Source organism: Rhinopithecus roxellana, chromosome 3 (assembly GCF_007565055.1).
Source record: "Rhinopithecus roxellana isolate Shanxi Qingling chromosome 3, ASM756505v1, whole genome shotgun sequence".
NCBI classification, from domain to species: domain Eukaryota; kingdom Metazoa; phylum Chordata; class Mammalia; order Primates; family Cercopithecidae; genus Rhinopithecus; species Rhinopithecus roxellana.
In genome coordinates this window covers 141,829,348-141,851,683 of record NC_044551.1, presented here as the reverse complement: position 1 = coordinate 141,851,683, position 22,336 = coordinate 141,829,348, and the positions used below count along the sequence as shown (strand labels likewise).

Below are 22,336 nucleotides of genomic sequence, written 5' to 3'. Positions count from 1 at the left end.
AGTTAGAATCTTTACATGGTATTAACTTGTAGCCAGGATTGTGGTATTACTAGGCAATATCAATATAAGGTAACATTAACTGTAACTCATAAACGTGTGAATCATGTTGATTCCTGCTTTAAGAAGTAGGAAGGTTTGAGAGCAGCAAGACTCCAAGGGCAATAACCTACTGCCCTGTGTATGTGGAGGATGGAGCATAGCAATTACAAGAGTGAAAAAAAAGTTTGTCTGAAGCAGCTTCACAATTTTGCCTAGAATCCATCTATTCACTTTTATACTTCAACATACACTCTGTGAGGAAGTATTTCTGCTCTGTGCAGAAGTACAGTTTACCCAGAATATTACCGTTGAATTATATGACACAAGCCAGTACTATTTCACTTGATTCATGAAGTTTTAAAATAAAAATTTACTCAGCTGAATTGCTTATAAAGGAACTTTGTTCTTCCCAGTGGATTCGTTAATCAAGGTATCACTGTGGAGCCAGGGAGTGGTCTCCACTCTTTTCCGTTAAGGTTACATCTGCGCAGAGTACACATTAGACAAGCTGACTTTGTGTCCTGACAGTATTTTCCTCTCACACTGTTTGGCTCGCCTCCTTGGCACATAAAGAAATGGAGAGAGCAAACACAGTTGGCATGCATGGCGTGGAGAACATAAATATTTTAAAAGCTGTTTGCCACTTTATCATGTCCAAAATATATCATAACATGCTCAAAGAGGGGAAAAAATGGTAGCTTCCAGGAATTCCCTTTTAGGAAAATACCACAGGGGCTTGTAGAAGTGCTGACTTAGATGAGTTATTGTTAACAAAAATCTAGAGATGCAAAAGAAAAAAATAATCCTTACACTTATGGCTGGTCACTGTATCTGTGTGAACTCATTTAATGGACAAAACAACCGTGAGATTAAAATATTTCTCATTTGATAAAGGAAAGTACAGAGGTTCAGAGTGACTGAACAATCTGTGTGAGTTCAATTTGAATTTGAGCTCATGTCAGTGTGACTTTAAAACTGAACTCCTTCTGCTATGCCTTATTGTCTCACAAAGTGCTGATTCCGTTTCTACTTAAAGATAAAAACCAGATGACAGACAGCTTATTGAAATTCACTAGGTATTATTTAAAGTGTTGGATCATGGGAGGGTTATGCTCCTAATGATGTTATCTGGACTTAAGCATAAAACTGGGGGAGAAAATAAAGAAAAATTGATACAGAGGCTGAGGAGAGAAATCCTTTCAAGAAATGGAGTTCTCCTTTGGAAGCTTTTCCATTTCCCTTACAATCCAGGGACAGACCGGCAGCTGAGATCCTGACTGGTTATACAAAGCACCCTAAAGAAGTGATGTCTAAGGAAGGAAGATTAGAAGTTGCTAAGATTTTACTCTTCCATTTTGTAACAATAAGGAAGAAATTTTAGGAATGAACTAGCAAGTACAGAAATGAAGACAATTCCAAATTTAGTAAGAGTCATAGTAATCAGAACCTTTGAAAAGCAAATCCCACAGGGCAAACTGTGTACCAGTCTACACTTGAATTTGCAATACCTGAAAGTATCTCTGTTACAAATTAACACAATTACAGCCAGCAAATACACAACTTTGCAAAGATTTCTCTTTCTATGAAACTTCTACATAGCAGTGCTTCCTTGATATGGGTAGATGTCATTAACCAACATACTATTCACACTCATAAAGGCATATACACAAGGGTTAGTATTGGTAATAATTCAGCTTTAGTTATATCTGTAACAAAGACAGCATTGTAGGCTAACTGCTTTACTGAACAAAACATCATGAACTATTAACAGGTGGCAACTAGAGCCCCAGAGTAAAAATAAACCTCGTAGTGGGCATTAGCTGTCTTTTTAATGACATTTCTGTGAAACAAGTATCACAGAAGGTACTATCACGCTATCCAAATGATTATTCTCTCTTCCTCTTAGAAGTCATAAAATCAGCAATTAAAATAAAAATCAGAGTCTATGGCACATGTAGTCACTTCTAATTCTGGGAATTTAAACACATACACCAAGAAAACCAAAAATAAGCAACCCAACAAATAAGTGTATTGTTCCACTTGGTCAGCATGTAGAAGAATGTACTGAAATTATAAGCATGGTAGGAAAACAGAGAGTAAAAATATATCAGACATACAGAATTTAAGTAAGTGTAATCCTCCTGTCACCCATAACAGAATCTTCCTGGGTGTCTGTTAAAATGCCCCACACCTACTGAATTTGAATATTGGGTTTTAGCCCAGGATTCTGCATTTTTAATAAGCTCTGTAGATAATCGCTATGAACACTAAATATTGAGAATTCTGACTCTAACCCATCAAAGTTTATTTTGCTTGGAAAGAGCCATGGATACCATTGTTGGAACTACAGCAGTAAATTAATAGCCTTACACAAAACCTTTTGCAATTTATATTCTGGTTGTTTCACGAGCTTTCAACACTGTTTTCTTGTATCATCTTCAGATTTCATTGGGTACCTATAGCAATGCTTTTGGGAAAGATGACAGCCCCTTTGGATTTAGTAAATGGTCTGTATCTGAGAACTAACTGAATCTGTTCCCTTTTCTTGGCCACAGTTATTGACCTAGGTGTAGGTACCCATTTGGGGACAATTATACATAAGGAGATAGATATTTGTGTGTATTTAGGTGAGGAGAGGCTTTTGGGGAAAAAAAGGGCTCCGCACTCTTCTGAGAAAGTGTCTGGAAATAACCCCTTCTCGCTCTCCTTTAGAGGTAGACACAGAGGCTTGTGGCCCCGGAAGTCATTGGCATGCACCTTGCAACCACAATGGGAGACAGATTTAGAAGAAAGCTGATCCTGCTCAAAGGCAGAATGCAGAAACAAAGATATTAGATTCTTGATGATATTGTTGAGCCACTGAATCATATCAACCATGAATCCTGACCTACCTTTGGACTTCTAGTTCTAGGGAAAAAACATACTTTGTATTATTTGAGTTGAGTTTTTTGTTATTTACATCTAAGTGGCATTCTGCTACAATCCTAATCAGTTTTGTTGTTCCTTTTAAAAATATATTAGAATGCATAAGAAATTAATTATCTGAGGCAGTTGAGACCAGAAGTCCACACAGCCCTCAGGCTATGCATTCAGTGGGCAGCTGAGATTTCAGTGCTTTATTTTTCCAGGGAGCTCACCACCACGCTTTGATACAATAAACCCATTTCTTGATTTTTAAGTTAGTAGCTCTTTTGCAGGACATTCCAGAAGTGTACATGTTCCTGAGGTGTGGTGGTGCTTGGGAGAACAGGAAGGCATCATACAGACTCTCCTTGCCTTTCTTCATTTATTCCTCACTCTCACAACTTCCTTCATTTCTTCCTCACAACGGTGAACTGTACCTCACAGTATCAACTGTGAAGCACAACTACCAAAACCCAGCGGGCCATATGTTACCCCGATACAACACGATACTATAACATGTAAGTTTCTTCATTAGACAGATTCCAGTCTCTTTGTGTGGTTTCAACAATTCTTACATATTCTGTTTTTGTCTGTTTCATTTTTGAGTGTTTTAAGTAAACTGTTATAACTTGGAAATTATACCCATTCAAAACAATTTTACACCCAGTGTGGCTTACCACCAAATAGGAAAATCTCATTATGAAATATAAAAACTACATTTCTTAGTATATTATAACATATTTTACATGTGAATGTTAATTCAGAGTGACTTATTAATCCTTTTGTTGGCTATATCATAAATTTGGCTAAGCATGTATCAAGTATGTTTTGCAACCATGTAATTATCTAGTCATTAATTATTTCCATAACCAATGTAACAAGAACTATGTATTATTGTATTCTGACAATATTTTAGAATGTTTTATTTAACTGCAGTGATGCAAAAATAGCAATTATGATATTTATGCTTGATTATTTATGCCCACCCAGATGTTAAGTGCTCTTAATGTATGTGTATGTTTATGTGCTGGGGGGAGCAGGGACATTACTAAAATTAGAGTAAACTATTATTTCAAATGTGTGAACTCAGTCATTAAAGAAGAATATGGAGTTGCCTCCGGAAGTATCCACAGAAGCATTGAGAGAGAGGTTTGGGTTAATTTGATCTTTATTTTATTATTTGTTTATCTGTTGTTCTTGGCCAATGGCCCAATTGGGATGTGACTTCAGCCTTCAAGGTTGCTATTACTAACTTCTTCCCTGAGAAAAGTATAACAAAGATTAGTTTCCCCTGGCCAAATGTTTCAGACAGCGTACGATGTGGTCAACTCTACAATCTCAGAACTGCAGAGTATTTGGGTCACTGTGAGGCACAGTATTGTATTTGCATAGAAAATGCTTGAATAATCAAAATGTTTCCATTCTATCAACATTTTAGAAGCATTTTTATTCCTGTGCAAAATTTGGAGAATGGCATCCGTTGAAGTATTTATAATATATAATACATAAAACATAATTTTGTACATATGTGGTTAGCATGTAAACATATATTATATTTTCATTAGTCTCTCCCATTAGACTAGGAGTTTCATGATGGCAGGGCTGTAACATTTTTTTTGCTCACCATTACATCCGTAGTTTTTAAACCAGTGGAATGCTGGAGGAACTGAATAAATATTTGTTGAAAGAAAAGATGCACAAATGTTTAATACAGTCATTTGTATTAAATAAAACTCAGCTGCTTCATTTTGTAATATCATTAAATTCATCAAAGAAAGCCTTATATCTTTCAATATGTTTCATCATACAAATATATGCATAAACATATATAGTTTCTATAACTATATGTAGTTATATAAATCAGATTTTCCTTCTTGGGGTAAGAAGGAAACAATATAATTGTTATAAAGACAATGGTTGCTCTAAAGACCATTAGATTGTCTCATGAAAAATTAAATCTGGGATTTTTAAGCTAACTCAGAAAACATGAAACTATGATTTATTAATTAAGTAGATTCATTTAAATAGAACCACAAAATGTACTTTTAATATTTAGTAGTGATATAGTTTACACAGGTTTCACAATGTATTTATACAGTGAATCATTTTAACAGCTATTAGTGGTGCATTTGTGAGTCTCTCATTTTAGAAAGAGGTATAAATGAGAAAAATAACAAAAAAAGAATGGAAGCTTTGGGTTCATTTTTTGCCACTGAGTAAGAAAACTAAAACTAAACCGAACAAAAACACATATTTTATAAAAGTAAGCCAGAGTACTGGGAAGCTGGAAAGTAATATGACTCGAGTAGCCTACATTCATATCCCAGCTGTTATTAAAGATACTTTGAGAACATAATCAGGACAAATTCTCTTACTTAAAGGAAGTAGTAAGTATCTTTAAGTTAGGTGATTTGATATCACAAGGGGACTTACAATTCAATATTTTTGTGTATCTATTCAATTGTCCTTAAATATCCTTTGTTTATTAAGTGTGCCCTTCCTCCCTATCCAAACCCATACCATCCTTGTTGACTGAATTCAAGTTTCACCACCTTCAACTCCTTAGTATTTATTTCAGTCTCCAGACATTCCCTTCTACCCTCACTACCTTTTAAACTATAACCTAAAGCCAGTTCTAAACAGAATGGTACATAATATTTTCCAGCCTTGTTTCCCAAGCCGGACATTATTCTTCCCTGGAGGACAAATGTTTTAATTTTGCACAGTGTATACAATTGGTCCTGAGTAAATATTTTTGGAAAGCTGTCCAATTTTAAATTGAGAAAATTTAAAATTTAAAGTCTGTAAGTAAATTTAATGACTGTTTTTACCCTTTTTCTTTTTAGCTTTGTAAAATGAGGATTGAAAATTAAACCTAAGAAAATTCATGGGCAAATAAAAAGAAGAAACTTGTAAGGGATAAAGCAGATCAAAAGTTAATATAAATGATTTCTCAGATTTATCTATTTTCAATAAAATTAATACATTCATAATCTTTTTGAAAATTTAATATAGGAAAGGGGGAATCATTAATTCTACAACGAGAATGCTGTTTAATGTCACTAGAGAAGCCATGAAGCCGAGGTTACCAGCTCACTAGATATGAATTTCAGATGGTCACAGCATCCACGTTATTTTGTTTCATAGCACCTGACAGCAGGAAGCTGATACTCTCAGGCTCTTTTATGTTCTATGGATTTCTGCTTTATTTGTGAGTGGGAGACTACTCACTTCAACCTCAATTCATTTCCATAAGTCTGGACAAATGAGCTAATCTAACAAGCAAATCTGTTAAAACCAAAAGAACAAAAAACTAAAAAGTAATGAATAGATCAGCAATACTGGCACAAATCTCAGTGACAGTATCCACTTAAGAAAACCACAGAATCATTGCACATAAAATGTTAATGCTGGACAAGACCTAATGATTAAGAATGTTGGCAAAAAAATCTATTGGTACAATGGGTTAAGGTTTGCATTAGAAAATAGAAGTATATTTATTAAATCACCTAAATTACCAACTAAAAACTCACCACAAGCAGAATTTTGAAGTAAATTCATTTAACATCAGAATACATACACACATGTATAAAATAATTAAATATGTACTTATGATATAGTAAATGAAAAGAGGATTATATAATATATACTGAATAATATTTTATTTAATGGATATGGCATAATTTGTTTAACTAAGTCTTTAGTGAATAATACTAGGATGAATTCCAGGATTTCTGTCTTATAAAGGAGGATTCAGTGAATAATCAGATATCATTTGAATCATGGTAGAAACAAAGAAAATAAATTACCGGCTGGTCGCGGTGGCTCAAGCCTGTCATCCCAGCACTTTGGGAGGCCGAGCGGGCGGATCACGAGGTCAGCAGATCGGGACCATCCTGGCTAACACGGTGAAACCCCGTCTCTACTAAAAAATACAAAAAACTAGCCGGGCGAGGTGGCGGGCGCCTGTAGTCCCAGCTACTCAAGAGGCTGAGGCCGGAGAATGGCGTAAACCCGGGAGGCGGAGCTTGCAGTGAGCTGAGATCCGGCCACTGCACTCCAGCCCAGGCGACAGAGCGAGACTCTATCTCAAAAAAAAAAAAAAAAGAAAATAAATTACCTAATACTTTTATTAAATAAAGTCCATAATCCTAAACACAATGTATAACACTTGCTTTCTGTAAGCAAGATTTTTAAAAGATCCTCTTTGATGCCATCAGCCTATTTTTTTAAAAACGACTATGCTTCTTAAATATATTGGATGATATTATATTTCTTCCATTTTCCTGTGAATGTTACTCTCTTGCTTTAAGAAAGTTACCATTAACAGAGATACAGTAAAACTTCCAATGTCCAATGTCCAAGTAGCACAAAACACAGAGACAAACAAATGACTGATCCATGTGCCTGGCAGATGCAGCCTTAGACCAATTACTGGTTTCCCTGCCTATCATCCCACCTCAGCAGAGATGACTAGGGTTGAACACTGAATATTCTGTATCTTCTGAGATATAAATAATATGAAATTTCAATGCTTTTAAAAAATAAATGGTGATGAATTTAAAGACAGAAAATTACTTCATGGTAGAATCTTGGCAAATAGTGTGTGTGTGTGTGTGTGTGTGTGTGTGTGTGTGCCACAATCAAGTATTTCATATGGTTACAGTTATTTCAAACATGACTTTTTACCATTTTAATATCTGTGAGGTCTGTTAGTAAAATATCATTCCCTTTTCATTCCTTATATTCCAAAATACTTCAGAAATTTTACAATGACTTTGAAATGATATGTTCCCAAAATACAGATTCACACATTTGGCTTAATTAAAATATATTTTGAAATTCAAAAGATGAAGGGAGAAGAAAAAAAAAACAGTGGGCAGGTCTAACTTGAAGAAAGATGAGATATTTCTGTGAAATTCTTGTGTCTTTTCGGTCAGGGGGAATTATCTTTTTCATGTAGTTTTAACATCGCAAGGACACTGACAATAAAAGATAAAACACAATTTCTGTTTGCTTACGCAAACTATTAATTTCTAATTTCTACCCTTCTAACAGGCCCAATCTGCCTACCAAAAAATCCATATATCTTTCAAAACTTCTAGAGGCAGAGAACTCAAAATCTCACCAAGGAACATGTCACATCTCTCTCTCAGAGCTGCCTCTAGAAAACAATGGATTAATGAGGCCCATTATTTGAGACGCCAGTCATTCAAATATTTTAAAGCTATTGTAATTATTTTCTTAACTGAGATAAATATCCCTACTTAATTTTACAAATCATGGTATATACACCCTGGTCATCATTTTTGTTGACCTACTCTTGATAAACTCAAATTTGATGACACATTTTAAAATATAGTAAAAAGAATGGAAACAGTACTCCAGATGTGATCTAACTAGCACAAAATACAATGGTGTTATTATCTGTCTTGTTTAAGCTGCTTTATAACAACCAGCAATCCAACACTGTAAAGAATTAATTTCCTTTCCTTCCCTCCTTCAGCTATATCTTAAGGACCAATTCCTAGAGCACTGGGAACTGGTAATCTTATCTTCGTCCTGCCTAAAGGCAAGATTAGTCAGAGGAGGTCATGCTTGGGGTTGAGTCAAGGGAGAATATAACTGGCATGCAAACAATGTCAAATGTATTTTTGCAATGGGAAAGAATTGCAAAATTTTGAAACAAAGAAAAGCCTTAAAGATATACTTTCAATCTTTCACTTTCTCTCTAGCAAAGAATCTATTTTGCATATATTTCACATGTAGTTGATTAAAGTCCACAGACAGGAAAACCAAACATTTGTTCTAATGGAAACAATTTCCTTAGTGTCCAAGACTAAGTGTCCATCCAGCAGAATCTAAATATTTTGTAGCTTCTCATGAAATTTTCTATGTCAACTGACATTTCTAGTTGTAGATGTTTCTACCGGAAACCAGCTTTAAAACTTTACAGTTGTTTCTTCCAATAACTAATTTCTGGTTAGAAATTCTAGATTAAAAGTTAGCATCAATTTCGGTCAATGAGCCACATTCAGCCCTTTCCAAATCAACTACCTATTAGACCAAGTCCTGTCGAAAATAAAATAATTAATAAGTCGAAAAATAAATTCATCTTGGAAGCAGAATAAAAACATAATAGAAAAATTTAAACAACTTATTCCTCAAAAGTCTGAGGTAGTACTTAAATGTTGTTCAGATAAGAGCTTTGTGTTTTTATAATGATTACACGCTTCAATAATAAATTTTCTTTTTTTTTTTTTTTTTTTGTTTTTGTTTTTTTTTTTTGAGACGGAGTCTCGCTGTGTCGCCCAGCCTGGAGTGCAGTGGCGCGATCTCGGCTCACTGCAAGCTCCGCCTCCCAGGTTCCCGCCATTCTCCCGCCTCAGCCTCCGAGTAGCTGGGACTACAGGCGCCCGCCACCGCGCCCGGCTAGTTTTTTGTATTTTTAGTAGAGACGGGGTTTCACCGTGTTAGCCAGGAGGGTCTCGATCTCCTGACCTCGTGATCCACCCGCCTCGGCCTCCCAAAGTGCTGGGATTACAGGCTTGAGCCACCGCGCCCGGCCAATAATAAATTTTCAAGACAAGTTATAGAGTCTTATTTCCGGGATAATTTTGGAAATAACACTGAAGACTGTACTTTGGTTCAAGGAGATGAATAGAGGCTCTATATCGAGGGTCTCCAACTCCCCTGGGGCATGAACAGGTGCCGGTCCGCGGCCTGTTAGAAATCTGGCTGCACAACAGGAAATGAGCCTGAGCCTCGCCTCTTGCCAGATCAGCAGCAGTATTAGATTCTCATAGGAGCAGGAATCCTATTGTGAACTGCATATGCGGGTTATCTAGGGTGTGGCCTCCTTAATCTAATGCCTGATGATCTGAGGTGGAACACTTTCATCCTGAAACTACTCCTCCACCACCGCTTGGTGGAAAAAATTGTTTTCCACGAAACTGGTTCCTGGTGCCCAAAAGGTGGGGGACCACTGCTCTATAGGATACAGATCCACATTACCGTCCTGGTCTTGCTCCCAATCCTCCCCATAAACACCTTATAACCTGAGCAACCACTAATGCTAATTCTTCTAGAAAGTTTCCCCATGTCTATTTTTTTTTTTTTTTTTTTTTTTTTTTTTTTTTTTTTTGCTTTCTATCATTCTATATTGGCTTAAAATGTTCCAATAAAGTAATTTCTATAGATTAAATAAATTTCCATCTCAGCTCATCTCAAAAGCCACCACAAACATAAAATCTGATTCCTAGGACAGGAAGTGATCTTTCCTCACTTGATACCCATAGCACTTTGTTCCCCTCTTATGATAATTATTTTCTGCATTGTATAATGATTACTGATGTGCCTGTCTTACCCTTTCTTAAATTTAAGCATTTAGAAGGCTGAGCCTTTATCGTCAGGTCATAGAGAAAGGGTAGATCACAAGCTCTCCATGAAGTCTCAATACACATTTGTTAAATGGAGGATCCTAATGTTCTTTCTTCCCTGTGATTCTATCTTTATGCAAAGTCACAAAGAGCTTATTGCTGATCTATCATATCCAAGAAACTAATATTAATGTACTGTCATAAATTCCAGCTTGGTATTTATTATACCTTTACAGGATTCCCATTTTGCAATCTTATAAAGAAAAAAATCAATTCATAACTTATTTGCTCTAATCATAAGGAAAGCTATATTCCTCCTAAAGGACTGATTCCTAATTATGCAAGCATTACTTACATTACTCATAAATTTCATATAATAAAACATAGGGTTCTCTTTTTCCCATATGAAATGAGGTGATTTGTCAAATTATGTTGAAGGAAAGAAAGTTTTGGAAAATTAAAAGCTGACAGCTAAATTGCCCCCAGTTTGTGTATTCATGCACAAACAGAAAAAAAAAAAAAAAAAAAAAAAAAAAAAAAAAAAAAAAAAAAAAAAAAAACCTGACATAAAAATAGTAAGTCAGTACTTATTGGACATTTCAAGAATTTTGTTAATAACTAAAATGATGAAAGAATAGTCTGAGGCTTAGATGTTTGATTTCTGCATGTAGCTTTAAAATAGTATATAAGGTTTAATTATTTATATCACTTAATTAGTAACTCCTGGGTGGCACTTATGAGCCAGACACTGTTTAAAGATCCTTACACGTATTGAATAATTTAATTTACACAAAGGCCCTTTGACATTGGTACTCTTACCCCAATTTTACAGATGAGGAAACTAAGGTGGAGAGAGATTAAGTAACTTGCTCAAAGTCACAGACTTAGCAAATAGAAGTACCAAGATTTCAACTCAGCCTGGCTAGCTTCTTAACCACACCCCCATGATGCAGTCCTTTAAAGAATGTGTTCCTTCAGATGTTTACACACTACAGAATTCCAGTAGAGCATGCTCAGCATGTAACAAACACTGGAATTAGAAGTATTATTTTTGGCTGGGTGGGGTGGCTCATGCCTGTAATCTCAACATTTGGGGAGGCTGAGGTGGGTGGATTGCTTGAGCCTAGAAGTTCAAGACCAGCCTGGGCGACATGGCAAAACCCTGTCTCTACACAAAGTACAAAAATTAACCAGGCTTGGTGGAGTGTACCTGTAGTCCCCGCTACTTGGGAGGCTGAGGTGGGAGGATCACTTGAGCCTGGGACATTGAGGCTGCAGTGAGCCATGATTGCATCATTGCACTCCAGCATGGGTGACAGAGACCCCATCTCCAAAAACAACAACAAACTTCCAAACCAACAAAAAGAAATATTATTATTTCTTTGGGTTTGAAAGTATTACTCCCCATATGTGTAACAGGCACAGCTTAATTTGAACATAAGCACTGCAATGTGCAAAAAGCATGGAACAAAATTGTAAGTTTAACACCTGTTCTTCCACTGAGCAGGAATCAATGACCTTGGTCTATTCATTACATTTATCACAGAATCCCCTTCCTGTTTAACACTGACATTGACATTAGCTCACTTGTTTATATACAGGTTATTTTACGTGTGTGTGTGTGTGTGTGTGTGTGTGTGTGTGTGTGTGTGTGTGTGTGTAAATGAATGGTGCACTTTGAAAATACAGGCAAAATTAAACAGAAAAGGATGAGGAAAAAAGTCTTTGTCTTTGGCATGACAGTGACTGATAAACTCCATAAAAAGACTATCTGCCTACACACTTCAATGTTTATCACCTGATGTGCTAATAACCAGCAGGGCTCATTGAGAAGGGAGCTTTACTACAGTAGTTCTGGGACAGGAAAGCATTGTGGAAAGTAACACAGCTGGACCTCCATATTTAAGAAGTAATGAAATCTAACCTTGCAAGCCACAGGCTGTTCTGTGATGCACTCCAATTTATCTATTGGTTAAAAGACCGCTAAGCTGACACACAGAGAATATGTCTTGTTCTTGAAAATGTTTGAGCTCTTTGTGTAGATGAGTCACAATAACGAGTTCTGTATCCAATGGCTCCCTGTGATTTGGATGAAGCATTCTGGTTTCATTTCACAACGAAACCTTAGCAGATAAAGACATTGTGGGGTTATATGAATACATTGTATTAAAAAGGTGTTAATTCTTTTTTGAAATTTGATATATTTTCCAAGGATTAGTACTTAAGAAAACAAATATCCTTACTGGGTTCTATCTTCAGCTGAGAGACTGAAATTTTGCCCTCCCTATTTTTCTTTCCAGGCCTTGATTAAAATAAAAAGAAGATAACAATGAATATTGATTGTTGTCTATTTTAAATCATAGCTTGATTAATTTTATACTTTCAAATGCCAAAATTAAATATAATCTGGAAATGATTCAGCCCAATTCTACTCTCATTATATGACTCATTTAGAAATTGTTAACCCTGTACTTTAAACAATATGGATTATGGGATTTTATTCACATAAATACTTTGATATATGTTAAACAATCAGTTGTCTTATAGTACAAAGTCACCTTGAGGTGTCACCTAGTTTTCCTATGGCTCCAGGGAATATGGCCAAACAAAACTCCACAAACAATGACATCTATTTTAAGCTCTTTGACAAAGAATTCATGCCTCTATTTCATCTCAGTAACCCTTATGCTTTATTCTAGTAATTCCTCATATCAAATGGCATGATTCTAGCACACAGGAGGTACCAATAAGATTTGTATTAGATGCTACAGGAGTCTGTAATATTTTCAAGAAATTACTCCAACCTATCAAAACACTTATGTATTTATTTACTTATTTAGTTAGTTTGAAGCAGTCTCTCTCTGTTGTCAGGATGAAGTGCGGTGGCATGATCCCAGCTCACTGCAACCTCCGCCTTCCAGGTTCAAGCGATACTCATTTCAGCCCCCTGCTTAGCTGGGATTACAGATGTGCACCACCACGCCTGGCTAATTTTTTATTTTTTTATTATTTTTTTTTTAGTAGAGAAAAAGTTTTATCATGTTGGCCAGGCTGGTCTTAAACCCCTGAACTCAAGTGACCCACCCACCTTGGTCTCCCAAAGTGCTGGGATTACAGGAATGAGCCACCGCTCCAGGCCAAAACACTTATTTTCAATGAATTCTTAAAGTGTCCTATCTTTTTCTTCATTCCATCTTCTGTGTTAATAGTACTATAGGGAGAGATGAGAGCAAAGGCTGTGTTATTCATCCATTAGCCCTTTACTTTCCATCAGAGTAGTATTAGTCATTTTCCCATTTCCTAGCTTTATTTAACCTTCTTAAGCTTTCTTTTTCCACTCACCCTAAGCCTGTTCCATACTTTAGATCAGGGATCCTACCAGTCCGTGGCCTGTTAGGAACCAGGCCACACAGCAGGAGATGGGCAGCAGGTGAACAAGTATTACTGCATGATCTCCGCCTCCTTTCAGATCAGCAGCAGCATTAAATTCTCCTAAGAACAAAACTCTGTTGTGAACTGCATATGCAAGGGATGTAGGTTGCATGCTCCTTATGATAATCTAATGCCAACCCATCTTCTGTGGAAAAATTATCTTCCATGATACCCAGTCCTTGGTACCAAAGAGGTTGGGGACTGCTGCTGCAGATGCTCTAAAATATTATTTAAGCTTTATATGATTAAATGCCTACTCCTTCTCTTACTGGGCTTGATTTTAGAGAATGTCTCTTTCTTTATAGTTTTTATTAACTAAACTCTTCTTTATATATGCCTACTTCTGGTTTACCCTTTTTAAATGTTTTATGGCCTACTACAGTAATCAAATGTTTGAATGAAAATTAAAGGAGATATAATCACATTATTTTTAAAATACATTGGATAGGATAACAATCTCTTCTTTTTCTCTTCATGTGTATTTTTCTTCTTCTATTATACAAATCAAATAACTCCACATCTATATTACTATGAATAAGTGAGCATAAGTACATTAAGCTTCCTCTTCATTATAAATCTATCATGATAAACTTTTTAGCCTTTTCTATACAATCCTTAGAATATTAAAAGTTTTCAAAAAACTCTTATCCCAACTATTTACCTTTAAGAATTTAGTCTAAAGACGCAATGGCAAACATACACAAAATTTAGTTATAAAGCACTCTATCAAATTCTTCATAATAGAGGAAATTAGCATACTACTTAAATGTTCACAAGTAGGGGCTCATTAAATAAATGATAATAAATGATGGAATGTTTTCCTGCTATTTAAAAAATTTCAGGAAACAATTTTTAATTAAATGGAAAGATAATTTTATATCCTTATGTGAAAAAACTAAAAGTGACTATCAAGAAATATGAACTGTGTAGTGTAAGTTCTATGCACACATATGTATACACATAAACACAAACGTACATAATTTTATGTAAAAAATCAAATTGCTATCATTCTTTATATGACTGTATATAGCTTTAGGTAGGTACAAAAAAAACAGATACAGATAAGTGATTAAAAAAAAGAATGAAAGTGTATATAACCTAATACTATGATACATTTTGTTTGCTTGTTTTATTTTGTATGTTCTAAAGTTTACATATATATATATATATATGTAACTTTTGTAAAGAAAAAATTCAGTAAATGCTGTGAAAAATATAAACTAAAGGACAGTGGTTTAAATGATATACATCAATATCTTAATGGGTCATTGTCTTTTCTTACAAATAAAAGTTTTACCACAAACTGGCTTTTGTCCTTTGACTGGACTAGAATGGCTTTCGGTACTCAATAATATCTAAGGTTCTTTGATGTTATACATTTTTTTCTCTCTGAAAGTTAATATATAATTGTTACAGCTTGGAATTGCAAACTAACAAATTCTATTCATTGTCATTATTCATAAAGCAGAAATATTTTTACATCAATAAGCTAATGAATTTATATAGTATGTTACAGAATTTTTACACATATAAAACATAATTACTTTTCTATAATATATCCAAAATTAATACAAAAACTTTCCCTTAATTATCTGTCATCTTAACTTACAATTATATTTGTTTGTATGAACTTATATTTAACCTTTCTTATTATTAGAAAAGTAAGGAAACATAACTGTGAAAATAAATCCCTTTGACCCTAGTGGACTGGAAAATTTCTTAGCAATCATCTATTGGCTAGCAGCTTTAGAGAAAGTATTTTAGTCCATGAAACATAGCTCTCATTATGATAATTTCTAGAAAAATAGATTCAATCATGAGTCTAAGAAGTAATCCTAAGAAGAGGGGAAAATGAACCACCCTGACAACTACTCACAGTTTCATCTACTATGTGAAAAATTTAACTGAAATTTACCAAACCCCTCATTTGGTAACCAAAGTCTCAAAATCTAAAATAGCCCTACACCACCCAAGAGAGCTACTTAAGGCTCGCTAACTTTCTGATATTTCATGAACACTAACAAGAAGTATTTCAGACAGCGTCAGACTCTATTATACTACTTGATATTCTGACACTGATTGCCTTCTGAAAGATAAACATGAATATGGCTATTCATAGAGTGAAATGTACAGCCAACTTCTAGTTTTTAAAAAAATGTTTATGACAGTCTCTATTTTCTGGGGTAAATATATTCAATTTTTCATAATAAAATGAAAGCTGAGGAACAGATCATTAGTGACAATATAGGGGGGTAACAAATTTAATAGAATCTGAATTTGTATTAGAAAAGGGATATCATTACCAAAGGGAAATAAGTTTCTATGGAATATGATAGGTAGGAGAGGATAGAAGATAAAACAGAATAAAATGAAATAATTTTTCCTGAATATATATATATATAATATATATTTTTTACATGATATGCCACATATATACATACACACACACACACACACACACACACACACACACACATGGAAATGAGAAGCCTGGCCAGAAGTCGATATAATTACAGAGAAGATAAAAGGAAATTATAAATAAAATGATATACAGTACTATTATCCTGTACTGACCTACTCTCAATAATACACATACATTTAATTTTTTCCAAGTGATGATGAATGTTATATTACTACCACATTCCAATGTTTATATTCCTTGTTTTGTCTCATCATTTTAACAATATTTTACACATATTTATGACAAAGACTATTTTTTAACTGCTATATCCTCAGTGACAGGAAGAGTGGCACATAGCTGAGACTCAAATATTTGACAGATGAATGAGTAAGCAAATAAATAGACAAATGTTTGTTTTAGCCATTTAATTTTTTTTCTACAAATTCTTCTATGTGCCACAGTCAAGTTCTTTCTCCACAATGCCAGCAAAACTGATCTTCCGTAAAGCAACAAGATCATCCATAAATCACATGGAATTAAAGTAAATGCTTATCTTGCTTAACTGCTCCACATTACTTGACATTGCTGATTATCCACTCCTTGAGACATTGTTAATCCTGAACTTGCTGTGCACCACACTTTCCTGGTTTTCCTTCTACCTGACTACTCTCTCTCTGGCTGCTTTACAGATTTCACTTTCTCTACCTATTGCTTAAATATTGACGGCCCTCTTACCGGTTTGCATTTCAAAGTCCTCTATTCTTTTCCATGTCTAGCTCTTCTATTCTTTGCTATTACCCTGTTTCTAGGCAGACTCATCCATTCCCTAAGCTTCAATAACCATCTATATAATTACGACTTCTACATCGATGCTTGACTTCTTAGATAATGTCTATCAAATTTGTCAAATTCAATATGTGAAATACTGCACTCTCTTTCTGCCTCCCAATCCTGTGTATTGTCATTTACAATATCTCAGTAAATGATACCCAGTTGCTCAGGCCAGAAACTGGGGATGCCTTTCTTTACTCTTAGTTTCTCCCAAACTCTTCTTCTTCATACCCCACAAATAACCAATACTTGTCTAGGGTATCTTCAAAATACTCAGTGACTCTCTCCTCTTCATCCCGTTAGTTATCACACTGACCCAAGCTAAGATCATGTCTAGCCTCGTCTGCTGCAATTGCCTTCAAATTGTCCCCCTGCTGTGTTTTGCTGTACTTTGTTTTCATGTTGCACCAACAGAAATACAAATTTTCTCTGTTGTTCTTAGTAAAAAGTCAATTTTTCTTAAAACACTGTACCAAACTCTAGCGTATCTGCCACTTGTCACCATCCTCAGAGTCAGTGCTGGCCACCATGTCCCTTCTCTCTAAGTTCTAGACACATTTAACTTCTTTCAGTTCATGACATTACATATATTTTTAGTCTCCTGGTTATTCTACACACTATTTTCTCTGTCTGAAATAGGTTTTGTTGTTTGTTGTTGTTGTTTTCAGTCTGCAACAGATTGAAATTATTTTTTAGATTTATGTCTAGATGTTACTTTTACAGGTTGGCATGCATTCCTTTATACTTAGCTTAAGGCAGGGTATCTGCTTTATATTTTTATGGCTCCATGTATTTGTATCACAACACGTCACAACATATCTATATATCTATCTATCATCTATTTTTCTATTTTCTATTATCTATCTATCTATCTATCTATCTATCTATCTATCTATCTATCTATATCTTCCAGTCTGTCTGTCTGTCTGTCTATGTATCTCATCATCTAAACAGCAACTTGTTTATCATTGCCCCTCCACCATTCAGGTAACAACTACTTAGCAAACATTCAATAAATATTTATTTAAAAATAAATAAAAACTAAGATTTAATTTTTTTAAAAAAGGTCACTTATTTTTTCCCTTTGATTACATTAATATACTATGCATTTGAGTTGTAAAAGTTTACACTTGTTACTAATGGATTATTCTGATAACGCACACAGGAGAATTATGCCACAGAACTTGTACAATTTAAAAATTCTCAAGATTTCCATTTATGAACTGTGTAACATATACTGATAGGCCAGGCAAGGTGGCTCACGCCTGTAATCCCAGCACTTTGGGAGCCAAGGTGGTTGGATCACCTGAGGTCAGAAGGTCAGGAGTTCGAGACCAGTCTGGCCAACATGGTGAAACCCTGTCTCTACTAAAAAAAAAAATACAAAAATTATCTGGGCATGGTGGCACATGCCTGTAATCCCATCTACTTGGGAGGCTAAGGCAGGAGAATCCCTTGAACCCAGAAGGTGGTGGAGGATGCAATGAGCCAAGATCATGGCATTGCTCTCCAGGCTGGGTGACAGAGTGAGATTCCATCTCTCTCTCTCTCTCTCTCTCTCTCTCTCTGTGTATATATATATATACACACACACACACACACATATATATATATATGTCACGTCCTGGGTTCAAGTGATTCTCCTGCCTCACCATCCGTAGTAGCTGGAACTACAGGCACCTGCCATCACGCCCGGCTAATTTTTGTATATTTGGTAAAGACAGGGTTTCACTATGTTGACCAGGCTGCTCTCTCTCTCTCTCTCTCTCTCTCTCTGTATATAATATATATTATATATGTTATTTTATATAAATATGTAAAATATATATTTTATACATATAAAATATATAATATATATATTTTGTGTGTGTGTGTGTGTATATATAGAGAGAGAGAGCGAGAGAGATAATACAAAATTTCTGCATGAAATCCATGTGTCATAATACAGCTCCCAATTACACAGTGCCATCCAGGAATGTGAGTGACTAAGTAGGAAGCAATTTGGGGCTTAGCCACATGGTGATCTGTCCACAAATCCTCTGGAGAGGGAGGCAGCATTCAGTGCACATCTGTGCAAACACTGGTTAATCTGGCTAATGTCTTCAAATTTAAGAATTTAAAACAAGGGCTTTTTCTTCTCTTTGTTTGAAGAGAAGTTTTCCTACTGCCATTTTCAGATATCAGAAGTGAATCTTAATAACTCTAAGAGGCTGAGCACATTGAGTTGTGTAGGTGTGTATGCATGATAGCTGTGTGTGGGGATACAGAGAGGTAAAGAGAGAGCGAGAATGTAATATACAGAAATTTCAAAAAAATGTCCAAAGAAAAGCAATGGTGTCTAGTGAATGAAGTTCACAAATCTGAGAAAGTCAATTTTGCCAAACTATCCCACATAACACAGGAATGCAAGTGATTGTGTGTATTGATTGCAAATGTTGTTAAGTGTTTTGTACTTATCTGATATTATATGTTTTGTGAGGGAAGAATAAAACTACAAAATTGGATGAGGATCTCTTGAAATAAGTATCAATAACCTGAAACAAAGCTACTGCAAAGTAGTAAGGTTTGAGGTAAAATCATGAAATGTTTTCCTCTAAGCATGCATTTGAAATTCTCCTTTCCAGATGAACTGCAATGAAGAGTATATGTCTGACTGAAGAACAAACTAGGTAAAAATAATTTTAAAAACTGGGATCAAAAAACACTTTTTCTAAGCAAATATAAATGAGAGTATTTTCTTTCCTTTGGAAATTAAAAATAAAAAGACTTAGAATTTCATAATATGTATGGCTCAAAATTCATACGGTCCGAAATGGATAAAAGAAACCTTAGAAACATCTCTATCTTTGTGGTAACTAATATGTAAGGAAAAATACAGACTAGTGACAGCTCAAATATTTTTTGCCTTTTAAGATATTACCTCAAAATACCCATATGCGTTTTTTGTTTATTTGTTTTTTAAATTCTAATACACTCTTTCCTGCATTGGTGCTAGATAACAACAGCAGAACAATAACAAAAAAGCCTTGGACAAGCCGTTTATTTTTATTTTTATTTATTTATTTATTTGAGATGGAGTCTCTCTCTGTCGCTTAGGCTGGAATGCAGTGGCGCAATCTCAGCTCACTGCAACCTCCGCCTCCTGGGTTCAAGTGATTCTCCTGCCTCAGCCTCTCTAGTAGCTAGGATTACAGAACCTGTCATCACACCCAGTTAATTTTTGTATATTTGGTAGAGACAGGGTTTCACTATGTTGGCCAGGCTGGTCTCAAACTCCTGAGCTCGTGATCCACCCGCCTGGGCCTTCCAAAGTGCTGGGATTACCAGCGTGAGCCAACGCACCCAACCTTTTATTTTTTTTCTAAACAAAAATGCAGGATGGTCTTTAGTAATCTAATGCTTGAACTACTTGATCCCAATAATTAGTTTTAAAACTATGAAAAGCCCCAAGGTAAGCTAGATATTAAAGGCATTATTACAAAGTACTACTATTCAATCAATGTTTTAGTGCACCTTTCATATGCGAGAAAGTATGAAGGTGAGAAAAAGCAGTAGAAAGGCAAGTAGGGTAATGTTTCTGTCATAAATAGGTATCTAACTTGAAAATTGTGCTTGATTTCTCATTATTTTCTGATCTTTTATAAAAATTATTTCATAATATAGGAAAGTTGTACTTCAGAAACTGTGAACACTTGAAGTGTTCAACTTTAGGAAAGTTGTTTCCTAGTATTTTAATGTTAGAATACCAGTACATGAAAATAGAATTGGTGTAACTAATATCCTATACTAAATGATCAAGCAAATACAAACTAAATATACTTCTTCCAAGACCTCCTAAATACAGCTCAGAGAATAATATGTGAGAAACATATGTGAGAATAATATGTGAGAAAATTATATGTGAGAAATATATAATTAAAAATATAGCTTAAAATAATACAGTATAACTATCCAATTTCTGAATATCAGAGATGTATACTAATACATAGTAATGAATCTGAGTTTTGATTTAATTCTATAAGCATTTGATTTCCCAAAGTCACACTGAACTAGGTGGAATATGGCAGCGTGCTTAGTTTTTAAAGTGTTGCTGCCCATAGTATCAGTCTTCGGACAAAATGGTGAATGTTCAATTAATGACTAAAAGTATAGCCCAAAAGTATACAAGTGTTTACTTTAAAATTCTGCTGGCCAGGCATGGTGGTTCACGCCTGTAACCCCAGCACTTTGGGAGGCTAAGGCAGGCAGATCACGAGGTCAGGAAATCAAGATCATCCTGGCTAACGTGGTGAAACCCCGTCTGGTGGCCGGGCGCGGTGGCTCAAGCCTGTAATCCCAGCACTTTGGAAGGCCGAGACGGGCGGATCACGAGGTCAGCAGATCGAGACCATCCTGGCTAACACGGTGAAAACCCGTCTCTACTAAAAAATACAAAAAACTAGCCGGGCGAGGTGGCAGGCGCCTGTAGTCCCAGCTACTCAGGAGGCTGAGGCAGGAGAATGGCGTGAACCCGGGAGGCGGAGCTTGCAGTGAGCTGAGATCCGGCCACTGCACTCCAGTCCGGGCGACAGAGCGAGACTGCATCTCAAAAAAAAAAAAAAAAAAAAAAAAAAAAAAAAAAAAAAAAAAAAAGAAAAAGAAACCCCGTCTGTACAAAAAATACAAAAAGAAATTAGCCACGTGTGGTGGTGGGCACCTATAGCCCCAGGTACTCGGGAGGCTGAGGCAGGAGAATGGCTTGAACTCAGGGGACCGAGCTTGCAGTGAGCTGAGATTGCGCCACTGCACTCCAGCCTGGGCGACAGCGCGAGACTCCATCTCAACAACAACAACAACAACAACAAAAATCTTCTAAGATACTGATTTCTTAATCATTTACCTACATTTGTTTCTCTGATTCCAGATTTGGATCTTTCTAATGGTGCCAAAAATATTACATACTATTATACAAATCGAAGGCACTGTCAATTTGGAGTTGCTGGGCTTAAAATACAACACTAAAATTTTATTCTATTCATACATTTCTACTAGGGGTATTTATGACTCTAATTTTCTTCAGATATACAGACTTTCCTGAGGATGTGATTCTCACATTAAACTCTGAAACTCAAATGTACATATTTGAAGCCTGGGTCAAAGTGGTTACAACAGTTTTATTTCGATGGCACTGTGTCAAAACTCCTAAAATATCAGTGAGTTAATAAAAGCCTTAAAAGAGAATTATCTTTGAAGATGAATTAAATGAACAAAGTACTTTTCAGCAATAATATAATTAACTTCTTTGGATAACATATATTCATAATGCAAATAAAATTAAGAAAAATTCATTTAAAAAATAAAACACACTACA

The 22,336-nt window shown here is 35.4% G+C and overlaps 1 protein-coding gene across 1 annotated transcript in view; it reads right to left on the bottom strand.

Annotated features, from left to right (window-relative positions):
* The window catches only part of EDIL3 (EGF like repeats and discoidin domains 3), a 453,978-nt gene that overhangs the window by 282,514 nt on the left and 149,128 nt on the right, over window positions 1-22,336 (bottom strand). The window lies entirely within an intron of this gene.